The sequence below is a fragment of the Cryptomeria japonica genome, chromosome 5 (assembly GCF_030272615.1).
Source record: "Cryptomeria japonica chromosome 5, Sugi_1.0, whole genome shotgun sequence".
NCBI lineage: Eukaryota > Viridiplantae > Streptophyta > Pinopsida > Cupressales > Cupressaceae > Cryptomeria > Cryptomeria japonica.
In genome coordinates, this window is record NC_081409.1 from 411,147,922 (window position 1) to 411,159,962 (window position 12,041).

Below are 12,041 nucleotides of genomic sequence, written 5' to 3' on the forward strand. Positions count from 1 at the left end.
TTATGGAATGGGGGTTAGAATAGGTTATTTTAGGGGAATAAAGGGGTAAAGGGGTAGGTAGTGTGGAGGGGAATGTGAGATATAAGGTATGAGGGGAAGGGAGATGCTAGGATAGAATAGGGGTAGGGGTAAGGTGGAAAGGAAGTTAGTGGAGAGACGTGAGGGTGTAAGATGGAAGGGTAGGTTTAAGTTAAGATGTGAAGGAGATTAAGGCATGGGGTATGAAAGGTGGATGGAGGATAGAGGATAGGAAGGTAGGTGAGTTAGAAGGTATGGTAAATGGAAGTGAAAAGTGTTAGGGGAGGTGGAAATGGGAGGAAATGGAAATGGGAGATTGGGTTTGGGCACCCACTAACAGGATCGACAGAAGTGGCAGGGATTATGCCTTGGCTGAGCAAAGGGAATGTTAAACCTCACTTCTTTTTAAAGAGAAATACTTGTCCAGCTCCTGAGCAACTACGAACAAAAGGTTAACAGCAAGACTCAACAACAACCAACTAAGCTAAGACAACTAACCTAGAAAGCGAAAAAGTGGGGGTACCCATTTGCAATGGGGCGATGTGTGAATACATCACAATAGGATGTCACTCTTTCCACTTACCTTTCTTTCTGTGAATATGCATAACAGTATTTTGGAAATGATAATATAGATCCTCATCCATTAAAAAATAATTATAATGGTAAAATTAATAGACCTTGTGTAGGGTCCTCCAAGCCTATAGTAAGGAGTTTGAAGCGTAGATACATTGATTTGGCCTTGTGGCCATCAATGAGTGTTGACCCAATAGGAGATGTGTTGAGACTGACAATTTTGGAAGTGTGGCATTGTTGAGAGCCAACACTTAGGTGTGAACCCTATCTTCACAAATTATGATCAGTTGCCATGAAACTTGACCCTATCCTCATGGTGTTAGCTCAATTCATATTAGTTTTCCCAAGCCTAGAAGCCAAGTAATGTATCCAAGGGTGTCTAGAAGAATGGAGTGTATGATCATTGACTTTGTATGTTGAAACCACTATATATTCCCCTACATTGAGGGTATTGAGGAAGATTGGGAATAGTGTGTTTTGGTGTGAAGAAACATGATGTGAGAAGTTTGATGCAGAGGCAAGGGTAGAACTCAGTATTTCATATTAGGACAGCAACCACATTGATTAGGCAAGTCAAATAAGGTCTCTCCAATGTTTAGGATACACAAGGGAAGAATTAGTCATGTAAGTATGCATGAGCATGGGAATGGATAGTTACTTTCCTTTTAGACTAACTTGGGTCTATGACTCTCAATGGTGTTCATCCCAAAAGTATATGTAATACCATTCACTTGCACCCAAGGTGTGACTGAGAATTTTGTCTTACTTGTCACCATACTCTTGATGACTTCACAACATTGATGATGAATTCACATTAGACACTCATGGATTACCCCAATTAGACATTAGTCAACTTAAGATATGATACAAGGATTGCATACCACAAATCCATTAGCATATCACCTACTCCAAATCACCACAAAGCCATTAGATATGTTTCGAGATGAAAAAGAAGAGTTAAATGGTTTTGGTTCAATTTGCATAATTTCTATGTTCAAGTGATTTAATTTGGTATATTATACTGAAATGTGATTTCATAACTAAAATTTCAACTTCTATATAACTATTTCTATAGCCCGATTTTTTTGCCTGTGAAGAAAGACCATGTCAGCCAATATCAGCGAACAACAAAATAAGGATACAATTGCTAGATTGTGGTCTAACTTGAAAATAAAAGGTGATGGAAAATGTTATTGTCCTTGCAAAATTTGTAAGGGGTTAAAGACTAGAAGACTTCTAATCAAAACAGCTAAGAAACATTGTAGGTTGCATGGTCACATTGAAGGGGGGCATGATTATCATCCATTGGTAAGTTTTTCATTATATCGTTTTAACAATTTAGATACATAAGAAATCACTTGATGATGAGATCATGATCATGGTTTATTTATGTTTATCAATTTTATATAGGTTGAGCACCCCGGAGCACATGATATGGATCAACACAACCCAGAGAATATGGTTTTTGAAGTGGACGAACATGGAGGTGTGAATATCAAAGCTGAAGATAATGATCCCGTGGAAGATGACGATCATGAGCCACAAAACACAATTGAAGATGATGGTACAAATGCATTGATCCATGACACGGTTAGTACTGGCGCAGCTGATCATGATGATGAAGATGACCTTGATGTTTTTCATGATGTCCCTCTACTTGAGAAGGCATCTGAGGCCCTTTACGAAGGCTCCCAAATAACTCTTCTCTCCAATGTATTGTTGTTGGTGAACTTGAAGGTTATGAATGGTTTATCCAACATAACAATCTCACGTATGTTAAGGTATGTCATATATGTCATTATAGTTAATAAATGGTGAATCGTGTACCATTAATATTCTTTATATTAACCAATTATTATTTTTTGTTGTAGATTGATAGGTGAGTTTTTGTTACCACCATTAAATATTCTACCTCGCAAATACCAAGAATTATCTGTCATTATGAAAGATATTGGAATGGAGTATCAAGCAATAGTTGCTTGTCTCAAATGATCATATTATATATCACAAACAACATGAATTTCAAACTAAATACCCTGAATGTCATATCAGTAGATATCAAACAGATCAAATAACAAAAAGGGTGCCTCACAAGATTCTTCGTTATATTCCCATTATTTCACGTATGCAATGATTATTCAAGTGCACTAGCTTGGCACAATTTATGGATTACCATGCACGCAATAGAAGTCGAGATGACATTATTCGAATGCCTGTGAATGGTTCAGCATTTATGGACATAGAGGAAAAGTGGCCACACTTTAAAGAAGAACCTCATAATCTCAGGTTTTTATTGGCAACGGACGGTGTCAATCCATTTGGAGAGTTGAGATTTGTTTACTCAGTGTGGCCTATTTTTGTTATCAACAATAACATTCCTCCATGGATGTCAATAAAGAGGGAGCACATAATGTTGGCAATGATTTTTCCAGGTATTTTATCATTTAATAGTCATCTACATTTAATTATAAATATTGCAGTAAAATGGTCATAATAATTATGTAATGTTTTTGTTCATTCGATTAGGTAAGTACCAAGTTAAAGATATGAATGTATATATCGAGCCTCTTATCGACGAGTTGCTGGAGTTATGGAATGGTGTCACTATGTATGATGTATCTAGACCAATAGGACAAAGACAATTTCAATTCCATGCGATGCTTGTAAGGACAATAGACGATGCCCCAGGGCTAACACATTTTTGTGATATTTTATAGTGTTCAAGTTGCGCATGATAATTATAATTAAAAAAATTAACATATTTAATCCAATTATACATTATCTTGTACGTCTTCAAACAAAGGGAAAATTTGCATGTCCAGTTTATGGTCCAAAGATGAATCTTGTCATTCAAAAAGTTTAGGAAAGTAGGTGTTTGATGAGTATAGGCACTTTCTCCACAAAAATCAGAAGTATCGAAATACTGAAAAACATCTTTTCAATGGGAAAGAAGAGAATACATCAAAGCCACGAAGAATGACACCTCACCTCTGTAAGTTGGAATATAATAGAATTAATTGTCAAGTTAATTTCATTCCATCTAATGGTTTATGTCAGAAAACATCTTTTTTATTGTGTTTTGTTTACTGATGATGTGATTGATGCTCGTGAAGGTCGTCAAGGCATAAATGACCACCTTCCTAAGGGACTAAAAATTTATCCCCGAAAATTTAGTAGGTTGTCCTACTACAAGGAGTTACAAATTGTGCATTTGCTTGATACTATGCATATTGGAAAGAATATAACAGAGACATTATGGAAAATATTGGATAGAAGGCGTGACAAAGAAAAAAATTGTCAAAATTTGTAGTGACATTCAGGAATCGAATCATGCAATGAAAAATGGCATTCAATCAAATAGCCATGGAGACCAGATTAATATAAGTGACCTTCCTTGATTACTAACGGACCAGCAAAGCAATGCTATAAAAGAAGTCATACGAAAAATTTGATTTCCCATAGGATTTGTTGTGAACATAAACAATCTCATATCAAAGAAAAATGAATTTGGGCCAGGGATGAAAACACGTGATTGGCATACCTTCATTAAGGTAATTCATGTTCTTGTGTTTTTACTATATATTTGTATACTACGCATGTACTTTTCATTGTATTATGTTAGAAAAAAATGAAAAGATAATTTTATAATTGTTGTAGTACATTCTACCTCTATCTCTCCCAAATGACTTCGACAATAATGTCAAGCAAGTCATATATGATCTTGGAAAATACATGAGGTAAGTAGTGATATTTGTTCAGTTCATTGTATAGATATTATATTTGCGATTTCTTTTACTTGTTATGTAATTTATTTTTTGCGTCTTGAATATCTTGTAGGTGGTTGTCATGTAAAGAAATCCATAAAGAAGATATAAAATATTGGAAGAGAAAAATTCCTCATCTAATGTGTGAAATGCAAAAGTGTCTACCTTCAGCTTTTTTCAATGCACAAGAACACTACCTCATACACCAAGTTGAGGAGATTGAATTGTGTGGACCTATATACACTAGGTCAATGTGGATGGTTGAGAGGCACTTGAATTTTTTGAAGGCTTTGGTTCGAAAAAGAGAACATCCTGAGGGTTCTATGGTGGAGGGATATATGGTATACCAGACTATGGTGTACATTTCTAAATATCTTCCTAAGTTTGCAGCAAAGATCCACGTGGATCGCATTTGGGATCCCAACCCCATTAACAAATTCGAAGGGGAGTACTTGACAGGGAAAGGTAGATTGAGGAAAGTGAGAGGTAATTATAAGATGCTATTGTAGTTAATTAATTCTTAATCTTCAAAATAAATCAGTTGTAAGACGTCTATTTATTTTTTGTACAGTTGGTCGAGAGTGGGATGCACTACATTTGTATATTGCAAACAATCTTGATTGGATGATGGTGTGGATTAAACGTTGTCAATATTTTGGTCGCACATTAACATGGGAAGGTGTGGCTTCATTGGTTAAAGAAGCTCATCGTAATGGAGATTCCAATGTTACGCAAAGGGAAATTGATTTAGTAAATGGTTTAAGAGATAAACAGGTACGTAAAAATTTATTAATCACCCATATGTTTATCAACTCACAATGCAATAATATTTACATGTTGGACATATCGCAGGTCAAACACCACAACGCTATGTGCTGCAATGGTCATAAATTTTGCATCAAAAATTTGGATGACACGAAGAAAACTTGTGAATCTGGGATAACTGCAGTCTTTGAGGTGACAAATATTTCATCAAGAAACGACATACATCTTCAAGAGTCTCAAAATCGATACTATGGCATTTTGGATGATATACTTGAGTGTGACTTTAATTCCTTCAAATTAGTTTTGTTCGTCGTCAAATGGTGCAGGCTACGATTGAATAAAAATGATCTTGATAGAACTATTATTAAATGTGATAATGGTTTTACAATGGTTAATAAAAGGTCGTTTGAACCAGTTGGGGATGAGCCCTATGTTCTTCCAAGCCAATGTGAGCAGGTATTTTACTCAAAGGCTCCACATAAACCAGGTTGGTCATTTGTTGTTAGACATGATCCAAGAGGAAGGCCGATAAATTATAATGTGATGGAAGAAGAAGATACTGAAGAAGTAGAGGATGATGTAGATGATGATCATGATCGACAGTTACTCGATGATGATGAAGAAGAAGAAGAAGAAGAAGAAGAAGAAGATGATGATGATGATGATGATGATGATGATGATGATGATGATGATGTTGATGATGATGTTGATGCTGATGCTGATGCTGATGCTGATGTTGATGTTGATGTTGATGATGATGATGATGTTGATGCCGATGCTGATGACGAAGACGATGATGGTGGTGGTGGTGGTGGTGATTATCATCATCATCATCATCATCATCATCATCATCATCATCATCATCATTAGCATCATGGTCATGATGATGAATGAAATGTATGAGGTATATGATTAGTATATTATCTATTTAATATTGATTTCTTGATAGAAATTTATTTGACTTATATGGTTAAATAATTAATTCATTATGTTTTGAATTCTAATGCCATTACATAATTAATTCATGATGCACCTTTTAAGGTTTTTAATTCATGTTTCATGACCTCTAGCAGGTCCTTATAGTAGAACTATGCCAACCCGAGGAGATGGAGATAGGGAGAGTGACTATTTAAGTGACATTTTTTAAACTTTGTATTTATTTATGGAATTTGGATTGTTTATTAGCTATGTGATGGATGTTGATTTAAAATACATATGTGATGGATTACATGTTTATGATGATACATGTGACATTTTTTGAACTTTGTGTTTATTTATAGAATGTGGATTGTTTATTACCTATGTGATGGATGGTGATTTATGATACATATGTGATGGATTACATGTTTATGATGACACATATGTGATGCTAATTATGATGCTCAATTACATATATGATGATACATATGTGATTCTTATGATGCTTATGATACATATGTATTTATTTTTTATCAACTTACAAATGTAATGCTTATGATGCTCAATTGATGGTGTTGATTTCATGTATATATTTGGTGTGATGTTGTCACCCTTGGTGGGAACAGGTCATTGACTACATACACCATCAACCCTTTAGTTGAGGATCCTGCATAGTCTACATAAAGTAAAGGTAAGGAATTAAAAAATTTACAATGATTATAATGACAACATATTTTTTTTATTTAATACTCTTTTTGTCTACAAAGTTCATGTTGTTCATGTTGTGTACTATGTAATTTTTAGCTAAAATAAGATAATTGAATTATATGTGTAGGAACATGAACCCCTTTGACGAGGATCCTCCACAGTCTCGTGGATCGACAGGTATAAGTCAATACACCCTATAGAAATAGTTTATTTTTAAAAATTTACTTGGAAAACAAACTTCCTCAGTTTTTCAAACCTCGACATTAGTAGCAAATCTAATACAGTTATCAACGCTTGAGGCCCCAGTTGGAATTATTCAAATTTTAATCTCAACATCAACTTTAGGTCTGACTTCTTCATCAACATTACCCTCATTTGCAAAATATATCTCATTACCAACTACCTCTCTCATTTGATGGAGTGCAGGTACCACCAAATAGGTATTTGTCAGATGTGTCTTCCTCGAGTGAGGGAAATGCAAGAATAGAAAACGAAAGTGAGACATGTAGTAGGTCTACAATAGGGAGATTAACTAGAGGTCAAAAGATTAGAAGAAAATTCAATAAACGCATGAAATTTTTCCTTGCTCAAGGGGGGTCATGTTCTTATGATGATGACACCAAAGGCGACATTGAGGTGCCCTTGAGGTACAAACATCTACAGAAACAATGGGTACGCAAGGAACTTCCTCCAATAAACATTGATTTTTGTGTTAACAATAGGATATATCGCATATCACCTTCGTTGCTACATGGTTTGGGCCTATTTTCCATGGATAGCATAAAGGTCTGTTACAACAAAGTTGTTGAATTGATGGAGTTTGTCAGACCTTGTTACAATTACTATAATCGGATGTAAATTGTTCGATATAAAAAAAGTATGTGTAGGTATGCATTGTTAGCAAATTATATACAACAAAAAGATAATGATCAAAGTAAACGAGTGGTTGTATACATTGATGGAAGGCCAAAAGCAATAGGGAATATTGTAGGTTTTATAAATAGTACGGGACCTGGGTCAACTAATAAACAACTCAATTGCATATTTGAGGTGCACGAGAGAAATAATGTATTTGTATGTGTGATAAAATCAATAAGTGAAGGGGAAGAGCTGCTAATCGATTACAATTTGAATTGTATAGATACAAACAAAGTTACTATCATGGGCGTGGTAGGTACTATATACCATTTAAATTAACCAACCTCCAATTAATAACTCCAATATACCATTTTATTGTGAAGATTTTTTGCTAAGTCTATTGGTTTAATTTCGCTGACGTTTTTATATTTTTTCTTTGTCACAAGGCGACGTGGATCCATCACATAGCGCAGACAAGGATGTAGGTCACGACACTTCTACCGAGCAGGTAAACCTCGTTGTAATTGTACAAATTAGATAGAAGCAAACTGTTACATTATTATGTTCTTTTTTTGAGTGTTTTAGACTAATTTTGTAATTGTTAATGATATTCTTGTCACAGATGGATGTTCGAGGAAAGGGAAAGGGAGTTGTAGTACCTGAGCACCTCTCTAGGGATGTGGACTCAACAAGATTAAGCAATGATGACCCTACAAATTCCACAAACCCTATGGAATTGATAAAAAAAGTCTATTAGAAAAATTAGTAGAGAGATTGTTGCTTTGGCATCCGTGGAGCCTCAAACTGATGAGATACGAGAGAGGGTGCAAAAATTAATTCAGATAGCAGAAAACTTGCAAGTAAGTAGTAATGAAAACTTTAATTATAACAAAAGTTCAATAATGGTTTATATTTTATACTCTTTTATGTCATTAACTAAAATATGTACGTGTTGTTTTTACAGCAATTTATGCGTCCTCATGAAACTGGTGGCCATGATCAGGGTGTTGCAGGTAGTTCAAGTGATGACGATTTTCTTGGCTTATCACTTGCTTGGCTTATCACTTTGAGTACCCTAAATATATCATACTTGATACTGTCAATGCTCATAAGAAAGGTTCATCCTTGTTTACAATTCTTGCACTTTTCATATATTTAATGTTTTATATGTTTAATGTATTATTCTTCAGGTGTTGTCAATGTTCCTGTGCAAATATCGTCAGCGCCTCATCGGAGGTTACCCCCACGTGTATTGTCGACTGCAATGTCAGCAACATGCAGCATGCAAACATCCACTAGTGCACATCATATTGGCCCGCCCACTGTTGGTAGATTCATCGTTTGCTCTATCTTCTATTATGTGTTTATTTCTCTTTAAGCGTTCTTTCTTGGGGGTATTTCATAGTGGATTCATTTTCTGCAGTAGGAGATGCACATGAGGATGCGCCAAAGGCGACTACTGCTGATAACATACCATCATTTCCTGGATCTTCTCGTATTACTAGTATGGGAATGTTGCAGGCCACATTGGTGGTGAGAAACGAAGAAATGATTCCCTTAAAGATACAAAAGGTTCCAGGTACTTTAAAATTATTATTATATATAGTCTAATTGTAATTTACTTTCTGATCACTCATTTTGGACTAATGATCGCATGAATTTTTTGCAGGAAATGATATTTTTTATAAAAATCTTAATGACATTGCATTGCAGATATTTGGGCCCACCATACGTAAAAGGTGGAACATCATATGTGAACTAACCCTAATCCACTATTTTATTTCATGTCATTGCTAGAATAGTTTTCCTTTGATCCATTATTTGAACTATAATAAATGTAGCTTCAGTTCATTTCTGAATCTAACAGGTTTGTTTTTGCTTTAAAAGGTGGAATGACCAAGAAAAAGGGTTAAAAGATGAATTGACAAACCGTATGGTTGAGTGGTTTGGAAATGACACCTTCGACAAAACCAAGCTCCTTGAAAAAGCTGGCACATATCTAAAGTATGTGAGGGACCAATATAGGACCCATTTAGACAAGAACGTAAAGTACGAGCATCCCCCCATGATTCCAAAGAGGGAGTGGATGGACCTGATTTTGGATGCCAAGGAGAGAATTGAAAGGAAAAAGGGAAATACACCACCAGACGCCAAAAGAAGGTATGGGATACAATTAAGAATGTAATTATGTACTAATTAATTACTCTTTATATTTATATAATCTAACATATTTCAAACTTTTCATAGACTGAGTGGCACGTCAAAGGCGACCAAGGCAAGACAAGAAAAGCACGGGCAACACAAACTCGGCTCTGGTGGTTATATGAAACTTGCCACATGAATTGTAAGTATCTGTAAATGAAATATCGCATCAAAATATTTATAGATTGCAAATGATTTTTTTTTATCAAACAATGCAAGCAAAATTCATGATACCAAGCAAAAATGCAGGGCTCTAAATTCAATAGAGCGTCCACGGAAGATGACAAGAGAATTGCCTACGAATTGAGTGGGCAAACACAAGATTTTGGTGCATCCGTCACACAGGTAAATAAGCTAAATAAAAATTATTCTAAATTGAATACTTTACCTGCAATAATCTAATTGATGTTGAGTTCCAACATAGAGTGACTATATTTGTTTTAAATAAGCAAGCAATGATAACAATGTGCATGACATTGGAATGCAGCCTACTAATCGTGAATCACCACCTGCACATGAAGGTCCGAATGTGCATCCCAGTAGTGGAGGTATTCATTTGCTATTCAAATTTATTTATGTAATTATTAATACAATTAAACATCTTAATTTGTAATTAGAGTAGTAATTAATGTAACCTTTTTTGTTAATATTTTAGAGCATGTAGTCGGTGGTGACCAAGTGGAGCATGATCCGGGTACACAACATCAGAAACGTGATGTTCCTCAATCAGGTAAAGAGGACCATTGTTATTCCTTTAAACAAATTTAATTGCAACTGGTGTTCGGCATTAATTTAACCTTTAGTATTTCAACTCCAGAGAATCTATAGAGTGTTCAGCATGTTGAGGTTGAGGTTACACAAAATGATGTGGCCCCATCAGGTAAAGAGCGCAATAGTTATGTTCTCTAAATTAATGAAATACTTGTAACAATAATTAAAAATGTTTTGAATTTAACCCATTTATGTGTTATTGCAGAGGACCCCCCTCCGCTTCAGTGTCCTCGTCCTCAGTATAGGACTAGGCATACATCGAGATCACGAGCAGAGGGCAGAACAACTGAAGAGGGGGGAAATGATGAAGAAAATGATGTTCCACTTAGTCTTTTCATAGCTTCAAAGAAAAAAGAAAAAAAGAAATGATTGTAATCTACCTTATTTGATAATGACTGATTTTAATGTGTTAATGAATGTAATTATGTGTTAATGAATGGTTATGAATGATATGTGTTAATTAATATTGATGAATGTTGTGTGTTAATTAATGTTAATCAATGTTATGTGTTAATGAACGTTATGTGATATTAATGAATGAATGTTAGATGTTAACGGGGAATTTAGAGTGATGTTGGGGGGGGGGGGCAAATAAGCTTCCACCTTCATGTGGTTGGCCCTGTTAAGTAGAGAATATTAAACTATTCTTGAAACCAAGCGAAGCTCAATAAGATAACACACTTGACTCCATGGTTGCTCTGTGTGAGGATTAGTATGACTATATGCTGATATTCCTTGGTGATTCATATGGAATATTATTTAGGCATTCTCCTTATCACTATTGTATGATCTGCATGGTTGCTATCTTATATTTGTCAACCAATCTTAGATTTTCCCTCAATGATCATGTAATTTCTTGCTATTTGTATTCCCCATAATTTGAGTCTTTCTCATACTATTTTTTATACACTTTCTCATCGCCTAGACTAATGCATAAAGTTCTATCATAAGCTAGATAGTCCCTCATTGTTGAAAAGAAAACCTTTGAATAGTAGCATATATTTTACCATCTTATAACAAGATGGCTCCCATGACATCCTCAGTAGCATTTGTGTAAGCTTCAATGAGCAACAAAGAATTAGGTAAGGTCAACATTGGAGCATTGTGATGCAGAGCATGAAAAGTATATTGTCAAACGTAATTGACAATATTCAAAGCATGTTAGACGAACCTACTTTAACAAATACTCAGTTAGAACTAATGATTCGGCCCTCTTCTTAAATAAATCAAAAATTGAATTGATCTGGCCAGCATTGCATTCTTATGAGTATGCCTTTAACTGCTAAGTGTCTAATATGTTTTGAGCATGCCTACTCCATGGGTGTTTTATATGTACACTTCCCTCATGTATACCTTGTGCTTGCACCATGTCTATCATGTGTCTGGCATATGTGTTTTATATCGTATGTGTATTTGTGTTACTTCATGAATGAGATGTTTTCAGATGTCTATTCCATGAATACC